Here is a 19,987-nt window from a genome sequence, read left to right on the forward strand (position 1 = left end):
GGGGGTCGATTGTGCCTCTTTGTCGTTCGTTCCGCGCTCTCGCTTGCAGTTCAAGCAAGGTAACGCCGTATGAGCAAGATAACGTCACATGAGAGAGGTAACGCCGCCTTTTTTGGTGCGGGCAGCCGGATACTTCGAATTATAAGTCATTATCACGTCAAAAATAGCATTTTTCTTTGAATATCAAAATAACACGTCTTATTGGAAACCCCTTTACTTTTGATGAAATTAATCAGATGTGTGGTATCTAAATCGACTACATCTGGAGGTGTAGAAAAAATGTGAGAGATAAGTTGTGTGTCACATAAGTCTCACCCCCACAAAATTTCTAGAGCTGTGGTGTTGTTAGCCTTGAAAGTTCTCTTGAGCGCCACAACATGACCAGAAGGACCTTTCGCAGTGTTGACGTAATGAATGCGAAGCCCAACTTTCTCTGAGCAGATGGCATATTTTAAGGCTACTCCAATTCTCGAATTACGCAGAGAAAGTACCTCCAAGGCCCCCTATGTAGCTAACTTAATCGCCTGATAGTTCCCCTCAATGTTCCAGATGTGGCACGGATTGCCAGCTGAGTTATTCAAGTATGAGGTGAGGCGCTGGTAAGTTAAATGCATTAATTCCAATGCAAGTCCTGATGAACCGAATGCATGGCTTGTAGTTGTAATTTATATGTTCCCTGCCGTATTCATAAAAATAATGTACAGAAAATCTGCTCCAACTAACACGGAATCAGCCATTTTAATATTGTTTTATAACATCCATCTTAAAAAACCTATGTGAATCTTACCAATGTGATTTTATTTCTATTTTAAAACCGTATACCATAGCATGAAAAGCTGATGAATTCATGACGCTAAATTGGGTTTCCAAATATGACTTATACGACTGAGCAAACTGACGTTGATCAAATTCATCAGCGTTCTCAGTATTGGGACCAGCTAAGCTATCTGAGAGATCAAAGAAAGATTTAAACGTGATGATTCGCTCCCTTGCGATTTCATGCAGGACTATATAAGTTAGGTACCATCTCAGTACATTAAAAAATGTGTTAGCTGCCTCGTGCTGATGATATCGACATTTCTGAGTTAGGTATATGAACAAAATGTACACTGGTAGTGAAAGCGAAGAATTTGCACCGAAAAAAAAGTGGTTGATTTATTATATTTGGGATCAGCAGTAATACCGACAACTTTTCTTTTACAACTGCCCCACCCAGGTGCGAGTGTCAAGCGTTCAAAATTTTAGTTGCTGAATAGTTCGCAGTTCCTTATTGAATTTGAAGTGTTTCCTGTTTCTAACAAAAAATGGTTACAGCGCAGGGCAGTTTTTGTTTCGAATAATTTTTATATACTTAGATACTCGTGTAGGTTATAACATATAAATATCAGATAATACCAACTTAGCTGAAGATAACCGATTACAGATGTTGAGAAAATTGTATTTCTCTTTTCCATGCACAAGCTACGTTCAAGGCAACAGCATGAAAATTAATCTAGTACTATAACTTTTCAACAGGCAGTCAGAGTATCGCTTTTGATTCAAATTCAATTCAATTCATATTGATTCCTATTAGGTCCATGAACGCAAATCAATTATATTTTATTAGAGGTTCTATTGGGAATACTTTCGTCAAAACTGTACACTTTTTTATTCAATTTTATCGCTTTATTCCCCTTTATTTGAAGGCCAAGTGGCACTAGATAGAGTTTCCGCAAGTCAACTATCGAAAAGTTGGCAGAGGTCTTGACCATTGCTAACAGATCCTTTGTTTGGATTGTAGTTAATGACTTGGGCTTTTTTGCATCGCTATACCGCCTTCTAATCGCCCTAGAGTATCGCAGCAGGGGATGTATGTAAATCATATAAAGTATGATTCAGGAATGATATCCAGTATAAAATGGTTAGAGCTTTTTATTTCACTTAATATGTCTAATATACTCTGCTATACTCCCTAAAGCATCCACAATTACTATTTTTATTTATTTTAGGTAGCGGTGCAGTGATCCTTTATTTACATTTATATCACGATCCCCGTGTCACTTATGGGTTTCATTTCCACCTTGTATTGTTTAGTCTTCGATCTCCGCACTATTCTCAAAATGTGACGTTCATAGCTCATAAAGAAGTTATTAAAATAAGAAAAACAAAATTTGCGAAATTTCTTTGCACTGGTAAACAAAAATTAAATACATATTCCAGAGTGTTATTTGCCCTGCTATTCTATTTGACTTGTCTGTTTTAATGTGCCTACTGTGCTTTTATTTTTTAAATTTAATTGGAATTGTATGAAGATCTTATTGATTTCGTTTGTGTAAAAAAGAATATATTATATAATAGTTATATAACAATTTGAATATGTTCCTATAAATACGGTTTGCGAAATTTCAAAAGCATCAGTTGCACCTCAGAAATCAACAATCTTCTAACTTTTGCAATATGCTCGTGCTTAAATTATTTTGGTTTGCCATTTTAGCGGCTGTGGTCATGCAAGCCAATGCTATTTTTATTTACAAGGAGTGTTCGTGTTCGAATTCCGCATGCACGCGGACGAGAATTATAAACCGTAGAGTAATACATCCTTGTACCACTACCACAACGACTACCACATCCACAACTACAACGACAACAGTGGCACCGGCCGCCCGTCGCTAAAAGACGTTGCATCTTTTCGGTAGTCCATTCAACCAGATCCAATGAGAAGTCAATAATAAGACGAAAATGTGTATACGATTAATAAAAATATCAAATGAAATAAAATTAAGAGTTTTTATTTTGGAAACTTTGGGAAGAATATACCTAAGGCCAAGGACAAATATCAGCTAAGAGAAAAGTCACCATGAATTTTAAATTCATCTACCATATATACCTGAATATAAATAATCATTAACACTAACTTACCGGTATATCACGTATACCTATTCTTACCGCAAGCGGTCATTTGACCGGTTATGAAATAATTGTTTTTTTTTTTTCAAAACAAATTGTTAAATTTTTCTATTACATAATTAATATTTTTGCAAATAACAATAAAATAACAAATCATACAGTCAAGAGGAGAGAACGGTAAAGTATTCAAAAGTCTCTTAAATTGGATTTACGCAAGGCAATGCTCTGAAGAGAATTGAAAATACGCATCAGCAGTCAAAAAGGAGAAAAATTGTTTGCGTAGCCTAGGCGTCCAGACAGTTACAAATTCAATTCACTTTTAAGCAACTGTCATTTGGTACAAATTAGTTGCTCTGACTTCGGTGTTTCGCGAATTACAACGTAACGTCAACGAATTGAAATTTTTCGAAAAATCATAGTGAATAAGAAAATTATGAATACATATATAATTGGCGCGTGCACTCGTTTTTCTTGCTATTTGTGGCATACGTCTTGATGTTGTTCCACAAATGGAAGGATCTACAGTTTTAAGCCGACTCCCAACGGCAAATATTTTTAATGAGGAGCTTTTTCGTGGCAGAAATACACTCGGAGGTTTGCTCGGAGGACCGCCATTAGAAAAACCGTTTTCTTCATTTTGGTGTTTCACCGAGATTCGAGCCTACGTTCTCTCTGAACTCCGAATGGTAGTCACGCACCAAGCCATTCGGCTACGCCGGTCGCCAAATTATGAATGTATTGGTAAAAAGTGTGTATGCATTGCTATTATCTTTGCAAAACTTTCCGTGTAAACGCCAACTTAGTCTACTCGAAGAGTTATTATTGTAAAATGGCTATTTGTGCACTGCGACCTGAATAAATATATTTTGCAGCCACGTAGCTTACTGCTGTAAGTTTAATTTCTACCAGGAGGTTTGGATCTATAACAACGTTTCGCAAGTAATTTAGTCTGCATCGTGCCACTGCTGGGCAGTTGCATAGAACATGTTATGTTGTTGCTGGTGCCTCGATACAGAGTCTACAGGAATCATTTTCTGCCACACAAAAATGCAATTTTTTACGTGGTAATTGAGTTTACAATGTCCTGTTAGCAGTTCAATGTAGAGATTTAAGTACTTTCTGCTGAGGTTAAGGATTGCCTTTACCTTTATACGCTTTGGATCAATGAAACTTTTCGATTGCCGCATGCCCGTTTGGGTTCTCCAGTACTCGATTAAGTCTCGTTGTTGCCGGTCACGTCAAATGGCTATTGTTTACCTCATGTTCCAGTACCCACATTAGAGTAACAAAGGTTTTTGATGCTAGATTTTGAGAATTTTAAAATATTCTCAGACTAACCTTGATTGAAATGAGAAGCTATCTAGCGATTTTAGAGTTGCTTGACTGTCAGAGAGAATGTTAATATTGTCCACATGCGTGCCTCTACGAAAACATTCCGTGGCACATAGCTCTAAGGCGTGTCCTGAAAAATGGAAGTGTTTTTTGCCATTGAAATTGCCTTCTTGAAGAGTGGTCTGACAACTCCAGCTGCGGCACTGTCGTCTTACATTTTAAACCCATTAGTAAAACACACCTGCCCGCCCTGTTTTAAAGATATTTCATTATTTTCTTCCCGCTCAGCATCACTGATAACCACCTAGAAATTCTTGGGGAACTTTAGTTTTCTTTCCATCTTTTCACAGACCGTCAGGCACGGAGAGTTCAGGGTGCAACCCAGAATTCTTACATGCCCTGTAAGTTTGCCTTCTTTAAGATGAAATAGATTTAAAAGCCTTAGCATTGCACTAACTGCCGATCGTTTAACTACAAGGGGGAGTGGAATGAGTCCAGTGGCCATTCCTAAAACCGTTGTGGAGCAAGTTCGGATTGCTCCCTTTACGCTCAGACGGGCTATGCTGTATACCTTGTTACGCGTAGGCCACCATACCATAGAGGCGTAGGTGATCATTGGCACTATTATTGTCTTAAAAGACCATGCCATCAGCTTTGGCATCTTGTTTTACCGTAAAGCCTTTGGCACGTGTGTACTGCCCTCAAAGCTTTATTTATGATGTACAACAAATAATAAATGACCGTAAATCTAGTTTCCTTCTCCAGGTGAAGGATACCACACATGTTTTGTTCTCTTGACACCAGTCTTGTGCACCGTCTAGAGCTAGTTACATTCGATCGGCTATAGTAGGATCGTCAACAAAATCCTGAACCTCGTATCCGAGATCATCGAGAGTTTGTAAAAGGTTGTCTATGATCAATAGCCAATGCAGCGTTGATAAAACTCCTACCTGGGAGCACCCTTTGCTTGACCGGCCACATAATCCTTTCGGCTCCGTTTCGAAGAATATTGTCCTATCCCTCAGCATGTAAACTTCATCGGCATCGGATACTAAATTAGCACAGTAAATTGCAAATTTTGAATTTTCGCAGGTTACGTATATCCAATTTCGATTTTTTTGTGACGATATGTTGGTACTCATGTCTCTCACTCATGACGACGAGTTCGGCCATTTACAATGTTCAGTAAATTGTTGACAGCTGCTTTGCTTGCACGTGGTTCGGCTCGTCTTCGATTTTTACCTATTCGAAAAGATGTATCAAAGAACCTGTATCAAATTTTGTGTGAAAAACGAAATTAAGTGCGCGGATGCATTTCGAATGTTGACTGTGTCATACTGAGAAGCTACTTTGCACCAAAACAACGCTTATCGGTGGTACAAAATGTTCTTAGAAGGCCGAGAATATATGAGCGACGAAAAGCGTGCCGGCGTGCCGGATGCCCCAGCACTTCAACAGCAGACGAAAAAATTGATGAAGTGAAGGAAATGGTATTGGCCAATCGTCGAACCACCGTTAGAGAAATTGCTGAGGACCTAGACATATCGATTGGCTCGTGACATTCGATGTTTTTGAATGATTTGGGCATGAGACGAGTCGCCGCAAAATTTGTACCAAAACTGCTCGATTTCGACCAAAAGCAGCATCGCATGAGCATTGCTAATGAGATGTTGGACTCTGTCCACGACGACCCAAGTTTGCTCCAGAAGGTCATAACTGGTAACGGATCGTGGGTTTATGGTAATGGAAACCAAAACTCAACCATCTCAATGGAATCTGCAGCACACACCAAGACTGAAAAAAGTGCGCCAAGTTCGGTCGAATGTAAAAGTTTTGTTTACCGTCTTCTTCGATTGCAGGGCCGTTGTGCATCATGAGTTCCTGCCACAGGGTAAAACGGTCAATAAGGAATATAACCTGCAAGTTATGCCTGGATTTCTGGAAGAACAAAAATTGGATCTTGCATCACGATAACGCCCCTACTCACACATCGTTGCTTGTGCGCGACTTTTTGGCCAAAAACAACACACTAATGAAGCCACAGCCACCGTAAAACCCCCAGACATATTCAGCCAAGCTTAATTAATCTAGCAGCCATCGTAGCAGATTGTGTTGGTGCGTGACTACCATTGGATAATGCCCAGGTTCGAAAGCACGGGCATGACATTGATAGAAACGGTTTTTCCTAATAACTGCCGCTCCTCGTCGGACATCGGCAAACCTACGAGTGTATTTCTGCCACGAAAAAGTTCCTCATAAAAAAAAGTTTGCCACTCGGAGTAACCTCCATTTGCTGGACAACACCGAGACGCACAAAACAAGTAGTCATCAATCTCGGCCAAACAGTAAAAAAAAGAATGTAAAGGATGTATATATGATACATAGAAAAGTCAAACCTTCCAACCTCGATGTGAAACGATTTTCCGGTGGCTACACTATTCTGAACTTCATTTTTTAATCGACACGAACTTTTCTTTGAATCGACAAAACTCCAATGATACCCAGTGTACTTTGAGATAAAAATTTATCAAACACCTTTCTTTTCATAGTCTACTTCTTATAATTCGCTTTTAATAGCTTAATATGCTTTTATTGGATATCGGAATAACTTTCCACCCTTGTCGCCGCTGATACTATTTTTGTGTTCGCTCTAGTAATATTTATTTTATTGGTGATTTGAAGGTGTATATGTGAGGTCCCGATCGCAGTAGTTGCCATTCGTTTCAAGCGTAAAGATCCTTTTTTATCTGACGTCAAAAATGTCGACGTTCGTCCCGAAAAATACAGCATTTGCGGGAAGTCATGCTTCATTATTAGCTTTTAAAGAAAAGTGCAGCTGAAACATGTCGTATATTGTCCCAAAAATTCTTCCTAGACGAAGAAAGGCAAGGCTTCGCATATAATATGGCGACTGAACCTGAACTCTGATTGTTTCAATAAATAACAGGGTTAACAAAAACGGAAACTTTATTTCGTACGTCTGGAGCTTTGACTATGTAGCTGGAATCTGATTGATGCTGGAATAATAGATGATATTTTCCTGCTTTCAGTAGCATCTACTGGTTCATCTCCGCTTAACTTAACTTAATTTCCAACCATTTTAGATTTACCATAGATACCAAATGTCCACCTTTATTTTTATCTAGAAGAGGAAGATCGTCCCATATGAAGCAATTGACTTTCACCGTTACCAAGATTTCAGAATGGTTATGAATGATATTCTTTCTAAATTTTTTAAGAGTAAAACGCTTAATTTGATTTTATATATACATATATTTATGTTTTATTATTGTATTCCATTATCCTTGTATTTTATTGAGCTAGTCGTCGATTTCAAAAATGCGGCCATGGGTTTACCAACGTCAACGAGATTATGTACAAGCCTTGTAAACATTTTTAGTTCTCACAATCGTCTTTGTCGGGCAGTCCGAGGGACAGGTACATTTAACAATGAAACCCTCAACTTGCATGACTGCAACCGCCGCCAAAATGGCAAATAAGAAAAATTTAGGTACGAGCATAACGCAAAAGTTGAAAGATTGTTAAGTGATGAGTGGCAACTGATGATTTTGAAATTTTTGGAACCGTATTTATAGGCATACATCCACAATGTTATGTAACTATAAAATAATCGCTTGGATATTTTTTAGTAGCTGTGTCAGCTAAGTTTTGTTTATACAAGATCAATAAGATCTTTATACATTTCCAAATTAATAAAAAAATGCATAGTAGGCAAATTAAAACAGACAAGTCAAATATATTGGCAAAACAAATAGTGCCGCGGAACATGTGTTTACCAGTTAAAGACAGTTTATTACTTTTGTCTGCTTGGTAGATATTTCGCAATCTTTTTAAAATCCTCTCAGGACGAACTCCAACTCCAACGAACTCATTATTGGATACGAGACGTTGGTTTATGAATACGAATGAACCAAGATGTCGTTTTCAGTCAAAATGAAAACCGACGCTCGGGGATTAATATGGTATTGTACAACAGTTTTCCAGGAAGTCATACAGAATTATTATTTGGTTGTTATGAGACCTTTTCGTGAATCGATTCGCCAAAAAAGAAAAGGTTCGTTGTGAATCGGTGAATTTTTCTCAAGAACGAAACGAATATCATCCCGCAGCCATCAAATTCACTGCTTAATCGTGCCAAAAAAACCACTACGAGAAACGTATCACATTTTGACAGCCGAAACGAAGTAATGGAAAAATCAAAGATGACTCTGAAGGTTATATCGAAAATGGAGTTCCAGAAATGTGAATTTCTAGATGATACGAGTAATATCACTTTTCAGGAATAAACTTGTATTTTGAATTTTTTATTATATTCCGTAAACTTTTTGGTCAACGTTGTACACCTAATGTGTTTGCGTCGAGCTTTGTGATATGCTGGTAAAAGTACACCACAACCTCCCAGAACGCATTAGTCGGGGAAACACAACTTTTTTTGAATCGTTAGTGGCGTAGAGTATGTTTCAGTAATGATATCCGGTATAAATTGGTTACAGCTTTTTACTTCACCTAATAAACCTAAACTCTAATACTCCCTAAAGCATCCACAATTACTATTTCTATTTGTTTTAGGTAGCGGTGCAGTGATCCTTTATTTACATTTATATCACTATCCCCGTGTCTCTTATGGGTTTCATTTCCACCTTGTATTGTTTAGTCTTCGATCTCCGCACTATTCTCAAAATGTGACGTTCTTAGCTCATAAAGAAGTTATTAAAATACAATAAGAAAAACAAAATTTGCGAAATTTCTTTGCACTGGTAAACAAAAATTAAATACATATTCCAGAGTGTTATTTGCCCTGCTATTCTATTTGACTTGTCTGTTTTAATGTGCCTACTGTGCTTTTATTTTTTAAATTTAATTGGAATTGTATGAAGATCTTATTGATTTCGTTTGTGTAAAAAAGAATATATTATAGTTATATAACAATTTGAATATGTTCCTATAAATACGGTTTGCGAAATTTCAAAAGCATCAGTTGCACCTCAGAAATCAACAATCTTCTAACTTTTGCAATATGCTCGTGCTTAAATTATTTTGGTTCACCATTTTAGCGGCTGTGGTCATGCAAGCCAATGCTATTTTTATTTACAAGGAGTGTTCGTGTTCGAATTCCGCATGCACGCGGACGAGAATTATAAACCGTAGAGTAATACATCCTTGTAAAACTACCACAACGACTACCACAACCACAACTACAACGACAACAGTGGCACCGGGCCGTCGCTAAAAGACGCTGCATCTTTTCGGTAGTCCGTTCAACCAGACCTAAGGCGAATTCAATATTAAGATGAAAATGTGTATACGATTAATAAATATAACAAATGAAATAAAATTAAGAGTTTTTATTTTGGAAACTTTGGGAAGAATATACCTAAGGCCAAGGACAAATATCAGCTAAGAGAAAAGTCACCATCAATTTTAAAATCATCTATATACCTGTATATAAGTATTGAAGAACGTTAACTGTACCGGTGTTAATGCTGGTTTCTAAATAAATGAAGTGTTTTACAACCTCGAAATTATAACTGTCAACAGTGACGTGGGTGCCGATACGCGAGTGCGCCGACTGTTTGTTTGAAGACAGGAGATTGCAGGATCCCCCTTCTTATGGATATGGTAGAGCACACTTAAATTCCAATCGGCAGGCATGCTTTCATCCGACCATATTTTGCATAGGAGCTGATGCATGCACCTTACCAGCTCCTCGCCGCCATGTTTGAATAGCTCAGCCGGTAGTCCGTCGGCGCCCGTGGCTTTGTTGTTCTTTAGCCGCGTTATCGCTATTCTCACTTCGTCATGGTCGGGTAGCGGAACGTCAATTCCGTCGTCATCGAATGGGGTATCGGGATCTTCACATTCTCTGTGACATGCGCAGCTATCACTGTTTAACAGGTTCAAGAAGTGTTCCCTCCATAATTTCAGATTGCTCTGGATTTCAGTCACCAGTTCGCCTTCTTTGTTCTTACAGGAAAACGCCCCGGTCTTTAAAACCTTCTGTAAGCCGCCGAACTTCTGATAGAATTTTCGGGCGTTGTTCGTATTTCGGCCTCTCGTTTCTTCTTTCGGATAATACGTCTCTCTTCCTGTTTTAGCTCTCGGTAGCGATCCCACATGGCTCGCGTTGCGCCTGATCGCAGCGTGGCTCTATAGGCGGCATCCTTTCTTTCTGAGATTCCTCGTCGTACCAATTGTTTTTTCGGGCTCGCCGGAATCCGATTTCTTCTTCGGCGGTGCTGGAGCAGGGGTGAGAGTCGAGTGGCGAAACTTCTGGCTGTCTGTTGTGATTGCAGCTTTTCGATGTAGAACATTCTTTGCGTAAGTAGTTGTACGTTTTTTTGCTGCACAGAGGCGTGCGCATAGTTTGGCTGCAACAAGGTAGTGATCCGAGTCGATGTTGGGTCCTCGGATCGTACGTACACCTAACACACTAGAAGCGTGTCTTCCATCTATCACAACATGATCTATCTGGTTTCGCGTTTTTCGATCAGGGGACAGCCAGGTAGCTTGGTGGATCTTTTTATGCTGGAATCTGGTGCTGCAGACTACCATGTTTCGGGTCCCTGCGAAGTCGATCAGCCTCTGTCCGTTACCGGATGTTTCGTTGTGCAGGCTGAATTTTTCAGCTGTGGGACCAAAAATTCCCTCCTTGCCCACCCTGACGTTGAAGTCGCCAAGCACGACTTTTATGTCGTGGCGGGGGCAGCGCTCATAGGAACCTTCCAAGCGCTCATAGAAGGAATCTTTGGTCGCATCTGTCGGGGCGTGGGCGCAAATTAGCGAGATGTTAAAAAATCGCGCTTTGATGCGGATTTCACCGGAGTGAACGACAGTATTTGGCGACGAAGTCTCTCTCCCACAATTAATCCGACACCGAATTTGCGCTCCTTTACATGGCAGCTGTAGTAGACGCTTTGATGTTGTTCCACAAATGGAGGGATCTACAGTTTTAAGCCGACTCCTAACGGCAAATATTTTTTATGAGGAGCTTTTCCGTTTTTCTTCATTTTGGTGTTTCACCGAGATTCGAACCTACGTTCTCTCTGAATTCCGAATGGTAGTCACGCACCAACCCAATATATTGGTAAACAAGTGTGTGTGTATTGCTATTGTCTTTGCAAAACTTTCCTGTGTAGACGCCAAGACTGAGTTGAGTCGAAGAGTTATTATTGTAAAATGGCTATGTGTGCACTGCGAGCGGAATAAATATAATATATTTTGCAGCCATGTAGCCTACTGCTGTAGGTTTAATTTCTACCAGGAGGTTTGGATCTATAACAACGCTTCGCAAGTAATTTAGTGTTATGCTGTTTTGTTTGCATCCTTTTCGCTAAAGTGTCCGGAATTTCATTCCCTTCGTGCGCCTCATGTCCCCGTACCCACATAAGAGTAACAAAGGTTTTTGGTGCTAGAGTTTTGAGAATTTTAAAATATTCTCAGACTAACCTTGATTAAAATGAGAAGCTATCTAGCGATTTTAGAGTTGCTTTACTGTCAGAGAGAATGTTAATATTGTCACCATGCGTGCCTCTACGAAAACATTCCCTGGCACATAGCTCTAAGGCGTGTCCTGAAAAATGGAAGTGTTTTTTGCCATTGCAATTGCCTTCTTGAAGTGTGGTCTGACAACTCCAGCCGCGGCACTGTCGTCTTACATTTTGGACCCATTAGAAAACACACTTGTCCGCCCTTTTTAAAGATATTTCATTATTTTTTCTTGCTGAGCGATCACTGAAATTCTTGGGGAACTCTAGTTTTCTTTCCATCTTGTTCAGGATGCAACCCAGAATTCTTACATGCCTTAGCATTGCACTAACTGCCGATCGTTTAACTACAAGGGGGAGTGGAATGAGTCCAGTGGCCATTCCTAAAACCGTTGTGGAGCAAGTTCGGATTGCTCCCTTTACGCTCAGACAGGCTATGCTGTATACCTTGTTACGTGTCATGTGAGTCTAAATGTGGTCTACTTTAGGCCACCATACCATAGAGGCGTAGGTGATCATAGGCACTATTATTGTCTTAAAAGACCATGCCATCAGCTTTGGCATCTTGTTTTACCGTAAAGCCTTTGGCATGTGTGTACTGCCCTCAAAGCTTTATTTATGATGTACAACAAATAATAAATGACCGTAAATCTAGTTTCCTTCTCCAGGTGAAGGATACCACACATGTTTTGTTCTCTTCACACCAGTCTTGTGCACCGTCTAGAGCTAGTTACATTCGATTGGCTATAGTAGGATCGTCAACAAAATCCTGAACCTCGTATCCGAGATCATCGAGAGTTTGTAAAAGATTGTCTATGATCAATAGCCAATGCAGCGTTGATAAAACTCCTACCTGGGAGCACCCTTTGCTTGACCGGCCACATAATCCTTTCGGCTCAGTTTCGAAGAATATTGTCCTATTCTTCAGCATGTTGAGAACCCACGTTATATTTAGTATATCTAGTCAAGAAGTAAAACGGGTATCCAGTCCTCATTTAATACGTGAATTTAACACTCGTTGGAAGCAAACTAAATTTCATCAGAATCGGATACTAAATTAGCAGAGTAAATTGCGGTAAGGATGGAGCACTAGTACGAGGTGTGTTCAAAAATCATCGCAAATTTAGAATTTTCGCAGGTTAAGTATATTCCAATTCCGATTTTTTTTTTCATGTCTCTCACTCATGGCGACGAGTTCGGCCATTTAAAATGCTCAGTAAATTGTTGACAGCTGCTTTGCTTGCACGTGTTTCGGCTCGTCTTCGATTTTTACCTATTCAAAAAGATGGTTTAAAGAACCTGTATCAAATTTTGTGTGAAAAACGAAATTAAGTGCGCGGATGCATTTCGAATGTTGACTGTGTCATACTGAGAAGCTACTTTGCACCAAAACAACGTTTATCGGTGGTACACAATTTTCTCAGAAGGCCGTCGATGTGAACGACGAAAAGCGTGCCGGCATGCCGGACGCCCGAGTACTTCAACAGCAGACGAAAAAATTGATGAAGTGAAGGAAATGGTATTGGCCAATCGTCGAACCACCGTTAGAGAAATTGCTGAGGACCTAGACATATCGATTGGCTCGTGACATTCGATGTTTTTGAATGATTTGGGCATGAGACGAGTCGCCGCAAAATTTGTACCAAAACTGCTCAATTTCGACCAAAAGCAGCATCGCATGAACATTGCTAATGAGATGTTGGACTCTGTCCACGACGACCCAAATTTGCTCCAGAGGGTCATAACTGGTGACGGATCGTGGATTTATGATTATGGAAACCAAAACTCAACCATCTCAATGGAATCTGCCGCACGAACCAAGACTGAAAACAGCGCGCCAAGTTTGGTCGAATGTAAAAGTTTTGCTTACCGTTTTCTTCGATTGCAGGACCGTTGTGCATCATGAGTTCCTGCCACAGAGTAAAACGGTCAATAAGGAATATAACCTGCAAGTTATGCCTGGATTTGTGGAAAAACAAAAATTGGATCTTGCATCACGATAACGCCCCTGCTCACACATCGTTGCTTGTGCGCGACTTTTTGACCAAAAGCAACACACTAATGAAGCCACAGCCACCGTAAAACCCCCAGACATATTCAGCCAAGCTTAATTAATCTCGCAGCCATCGTAGCAGATTGTGTTGGTGCGTGACTACCATTGGGTAATGCCCAGGTTCGAAAGCACGGGCATGACATTGATAGAAACGGTTTTTCCTAATAGCTGCCGCCCCTCGCCGGGCATCGGCAAACCTACGAGTGTATCTCAAAAAAAGAATGCAAAGCATGTATATATGATACATAGAAAAGTCAAACCTTCCAACCTCGATGTGAAACGATTTTCCGGTGGCTACACTATTCTGAACTTCATTTTTTAATCGACACGAACTTTTCTTTGAATCGACAAAACTCCAATGACACCCAGTGTACTTTGGGATAAAAATTTATCAAACACCTTACTCTTCATAGTCTACTTCAAATATTTCGCATTTAATAGCTTGATATGCTTTTATTGGATATTGGAATAACTTTCCACCCTTGTCGCCGCTGATAGTATTTTTGTGTTCGCTCTAGTAATATACTAGTGATTTGAAGGTGTATATGTGAGGTCCCGATCGCAGTAGTTGCCATTCGTTTCAAGCGTAAAGATCCTTTTTTATCTGACGTCAAAAATGTCGACGTTCGTCCCGAAAAATACAGCATTTGCGGGAAGTCATGCTTCATTATTAGCTTTTAAAGAAAAGTGCAGCTGAAACATGTCGTATATTGTCCCAAAAATTCTTCCTAGACGAAGAAAGGCAAGGCTTCGCATATAATATGGCGACTGAACCTGAACTCTGATTATTTCAATAAATAACAGGGTTAACAAAAACGGAAACTTTTTTTCGTACGTCTGGAGCTTTGACTATGTAGCTGGAATCTGATTGATGCTGGAATAATAGATGATATTTTCCTGCTTTCAGTAGCATCTACTGGTTCATCTCCGCTTAACTTAACTTAATTTCCAAACATTTTAGATTTTTATACATAATGTCCACCTTTATTTTTATCTAGAAGAGGAAGATCGTCCCATATGAAGCAATTGACTTTCACCGTTACCAAGATTTCAGAATGGTTATGAATGATATTCTTTCTAAATTTTTTAAGAGTAAAACGCTTAATTTGATTTTATATATACATATATTTATGTTTTATTATTGTATTCCATTATCCTTGTATTTTATTGAGCTAGTCGTCGATTTCAAAAATGCGGCCATGGGTTTACCAACGTCAACGAGATTATGTACAAGCCTTGTAAACATTTTTAGTTCTCACAATCGTCTTTGTCGGGCAGTCCGAGGGACAGGTACATTTAACAATGAAACCCTCAACTTGCATGACTGCAACCGCCGCCAAAATGGCAAATAAGAAAAATTTAAGTACGAGCATAACGCAAAAGTTGAAAGATTGTTAAGTGATGAGTGGCAACTGATGATTTTGAAATTTTTGGAACCGTATTTATAGGCATACATCCACAATGTTATGTAACTATAAAATAATCGCTTGGATATTTTTTAGTAGCTGTGTCAGCTAAGTTTTGTTTATACAAGATCAATAAGATCTTTATACATTTCCAATTAAATAAAAAAATGCATAGCAGGCAAATTAAAACAGACAAGTCAAATATATTGGCAAAACAAATAGTGCCGCGGAACATGTGTTTACCAGTTAAAGACAGTTTATTACTTTTGTCTGCTTGGTAGATATTTTGCAATCTTTTTAAAATCCTTTCAGGTTGAACTCCAAGGGTAATGTGCATGGCTGGCTTTTCTACGTATTGATTTATTGCTTGACATTTCTAAAAATTACCACGTTTTGAATAAGTCTATCCCTGCACTTGTTTTAGACTTTCTACGGTTTCCTACATCTTAGAAATGTTGGGTAATGATATTCTAAGGAAAACAGTTGTTTACTAGTGGCATGGACGCTGAAAAGGAGACCGTGAATTGAATTTTATGCAGAAAGGGGACTGCGTTGATATCGCCAAAGACAGAATTTGCAAGGCTGAACCCGACTCAACATTCATCAAACGCATCATTACTGGATACGAAACGTTAATTTATGAATACGAATGAACCAAGATGTCGTTTTCAGTTAAAATGAAAACCGATGCGCAGGGATTATTACGGTATTGTACAACACTTTTGCAGGAGGTCATACAGAATTATTATTTGGTTGTTATGAGACCTTTTCGTGAATCGATTCGCCAAAAAATAAAAGGTTCGTTGTGAATCGGTGAATTTTTCTCAAGAACGAAACGAATATCATCCCGCAGCCATCAAATTCACTTTGATATTATTTCCTGCTTGATCGTGTCGAAAAAACCACTACGAGAAATGCACGTTTTGACAGCCGAAACGAAGTAATGGAAAAATCGAAGACGATTCTGAAAGTTATATCGAAAATGGAGTTCCAGAAATGTGAGTTTCCAGATGATAATATCACTTTTGAGGAATAAACTTGTATTTTGAATTTTTTATTATATTCCGTAAACTTTTTGGTCAACGTTGTACACCTAATGTGTTTGCGTCGAGCTTTGTGATATGCTGGTAAAAGTACACCACAACCTCCCAGAACGCATTAGTCGGGGAAACACAACTTTTTTTGAATCGTTACACCACCTTCTAATCGCTCTAGAATACGACGCGAAGGAAGTACGTAAGTGGCGTAGAGTATGTTTCAGTAATGATATCCGGTATAAATTGGTTACAGCTTTTTACTTCACCTAATAAACCTAAACTCTAATACTCCCTAAAGCATCCACAATTACTATTTCTATTTGTTTTAGGTAGCGGTGCAGTGATCCTTTATTTACATTTATATCACGATCCCCGTGTCACTTATGGGTTTCATTTCCACCTTGTATTGTTTAGTCTTCGATCTCCGCACTATTCTCAAAATGTGACGTTCATAGCTCATAAAGAAGTTATTAAAATAAGAAAAACAAAATTTGCGAAATTTCTTTGCACTGGTAAACAAAAATTTAATACATATTCCAGAGTGTTATTTGCCCTGCTATTCTATTTGACTTGTCTGTTTTAATGTGCCTACTGTGCTTTTATTTTTTAAATTTAATTGGAATTGTATGAAGGTCTTATTGATTTCGTTTGTGTAAAAAAGAATATATTATAGTTATATAACAATTTGAATATGTTTCTATAAATACGGTTTGCGAAATTTCAAAAGCATCAGTTGCTCCTCAGAAATTAACAATCTTCCAACTTTTGCAATATGCTCGTGCTTAAATTATTTTTGTTTACCATTTTAGCGGCTGTGGTCATGCAAGCCAATGCTATTTTTATTTACAAGGAGTGTTCGTGTTCGAATTCCGCATGCACGCGGACGAGAATTATAAACCGTAGAGTAATACATCCTTGTAAAACTACCACAACAACTACCACAACCACAACTACAACGACAACAGTGGCACCGGGCCGTCGCTAAAAGACGCTGCATCTTTTCGGTAGTCCGTTCAACCAGACCTAAGGCGAATTCAATATTAAGACGAAAATGTGTATACGATGAATAAATATAACAAATGAAATAAAATTAAGAGTTTTTATTTTGGAAACTTTGGGAAGAATATACCTAAGGCCAAGGACAAATATCAGCTAAGAGAAAAGTCACCATCAATTTTAAAATCATCTATATACCTGTATACATATAAGTATTGAAGAACGTTAACTGTTCCGGTGTTAATGCTGGTTCCTAAATAAATGAAGTGTTTTACAACCTCGAAATTATAATATAACTGTCAACAGTGACGTGGGTGCCGATACGCGAGTGCGCCGACTGTTTGTTTGAAGACAGGAGATACTTCGTTTTGTCCTCGTTCACCACCAGACCCATTCGCTTTGCCTCTTTATCCAGTTTGGAGAAGGCAGAACTAACAGCGCGGTTGTTAAGGCCGATGATGTCAATATCATCGGCATACGCCTGCAATTGTACGCTCTTATAAAATAACTCGTACTCCAACATCAGGTTAAAGAAGTCACACGACAGCGAGTCACCTTGTCTGAAACCTCGTTTGGTATCAAATGGCTCGGAAAGGTTCTTCCCAATTCTGACGGCGCTGCTGGTGCTGAGCAACGTCATCGTGCAAAGCCGTATTTGTTTTGTGGGGATACCAAATGCAGGCATCGCGGCATACAGATAACTCCTCTTCGTACTGTCGAATGCAGCATTGAAATCTACAAAAAGATGGTGTGTGTCGATTCTCATTTCATGGGTCTTTTCCAAGATTTGGCGTATTGTAAATATTTGGTCGATGGTAGACTTTCCAGGTCTAAAGCCACACTGATAAGGTGCAATCAGTTGGTTGACGGTTGGCTTCAGCCTTTCACACAATACGCTCGCTAGAACCTTATAGGTGATATTTAGAAGACCAATCCCGCGGTAATTGGCACAGATTGCAGGATCCCTCTTCTTATGGATATGGTAGAGCACACTTAAATTCCAATCGGCAGGCCTGCGTTCGTCCGACCATATTCTGCATAGGAGCTGATGCATGAACCTTACCAGCTCCTCGCCGCCATGTTTGAATAGCTCAGCCGGTAGTCCGTCGGCGCCTGCGGCTTTGTTGTTCTTTAGCCGCGTTATCGCTGTTCTCACTTCGTCATGGTCGGGTAGCGGAACGTCAATTCCGTCGTCATCGAATGGGGTATCGGGATCTTCACATTCTCTGTGACATGCGCAGCTATCACTGTTTAACAGGTTCAAGAAGTGTTCCCTCCATAATTTCAGATTGCTCTGGATTTCAGTCACCAGTTCGCCTTCTTTGTTCTTACAGGAAAACGCCCCGGTCTTTAAAACCTTCTGTAAGCCGCCGAACTTCTGATAGAATTTTCGGGCGTTGTTCCTATTGGCCAGCATCTAAAGCTCCTCCCACTTACGTATTTCGGCCTCTCGTTTCTTCTTTCGGATAATACGTCTCTCTTCCTGTTTTAGCTCTCGGTAGCGATCCCACATGGCTCGCGTTGCGCCTGATCGCAGCGTGGCTCTATAGGTGGCATCCTTTCTTTCTGAGATTCCTCGTCGTACCAATTGTTTTTTCGGGCTCGCCGGAATCCGATTTCTTCTTCGGCGGTGCTGGAGCAGGGGTGAGAGTCGAGTGGCGAAACTTCTGGCTGTCTGTTGTGATTGCAGCTTTTCGATGTAGAACATTCTTTGCGTAAGTAGTTGTACGTTTTTTTGCTGCACAGAGGCGTGCGCATAGTTTGGCTGCAACAAGGTAGTGATCCGAGTCGATGTTGGGTCCTCGGATCGTACGTACACCTAACACACTAGAAGCGTGTCTTCCATCTATCACAACATGATCTATCTGGTTTCGCGTTTTTCGATCAGGGGACAGCCAGGTAGCTTGGTGGATCTTTTTATGCTGGAATCTGGTGCTGCAGACTACCATGTTTCGGGTCCCTGCGAAGTCGATCAGCCTCTGTCCGTTACCGGATGTTTCGTTGTGCAGGCTGAATTTTTCAGCTGTGGGACCAAAAATTCCCTCCTTGCCCACCCTGACGTTGAAGTCGCCAAGCACGACTTTTATGTCGTGGCGGGGGCAGCGCTCATAGGAACCTTCCAAGCGCTCATAGAAGGAATCTTTGGTCGCATCTGTCGGGGCGTGGGCGCAAATTAGCGAGATGTTAAAAAATCGCGCTTTGATGCGGATTTCACCGGAGTGAACGACAGTATTTGGCGACGAAGTCTCTCTCCCACAACTAATTCGACACCGAATTTGCGCTCCTTTACATGGCAGCTGTAGTAGACGTCGCAAGGTCCTATGTTTTTTCTTGCCTTGCCTCGTCCATCGCATCTCTTTAATGGCAGTGATGTCAGCCTTTACTCTCACGAGGACATCAACCAGCCGGGCAGAGGCACCTTCCCAATTAAGTGACCGGACATTCCAGGTGCACGCCCTCAAATCGTATTCCTTATTTCGCTTGCAGGGGTCGTCAACAGTGTTGGAAGTTCTCATCCGAGGCTTTGTGGCTGTTTTCATTGGGGGGGGATTTTTAAGTGGCGGGTCCCAAACCCAGTGCACAACCAGCTATCCTGAAATGCTTCGCCTTCTCACGTTAACTCACTCCCCGACGGGTGTTCGGAAGCTACCCAGACGATACGTGGGCTAATCCCGGACGTTGTGAGCTGCTTGAACCATATGCAGAAGAATCGTCCTGGCCACTCCCAAGTGAATGGCGATCAGTAACTTTCCCCACTTGCGTGGACTTCTA

Source organism: Anastrepha obliqua, chromosome 2 (assembly GCF_027943255.1).
Source record: "Anastrepha obliqua isolate idAnaObli1 chromosome 2, idAnaObli1_1.0, whole genome shotgun sequence".
Taxonomy (NCBI): Eukaryota; Metazoa; Arthropoda; class Insecta; order Diptera; family Tephritidae; genus Anastrepha; species Anastrepha obliqua.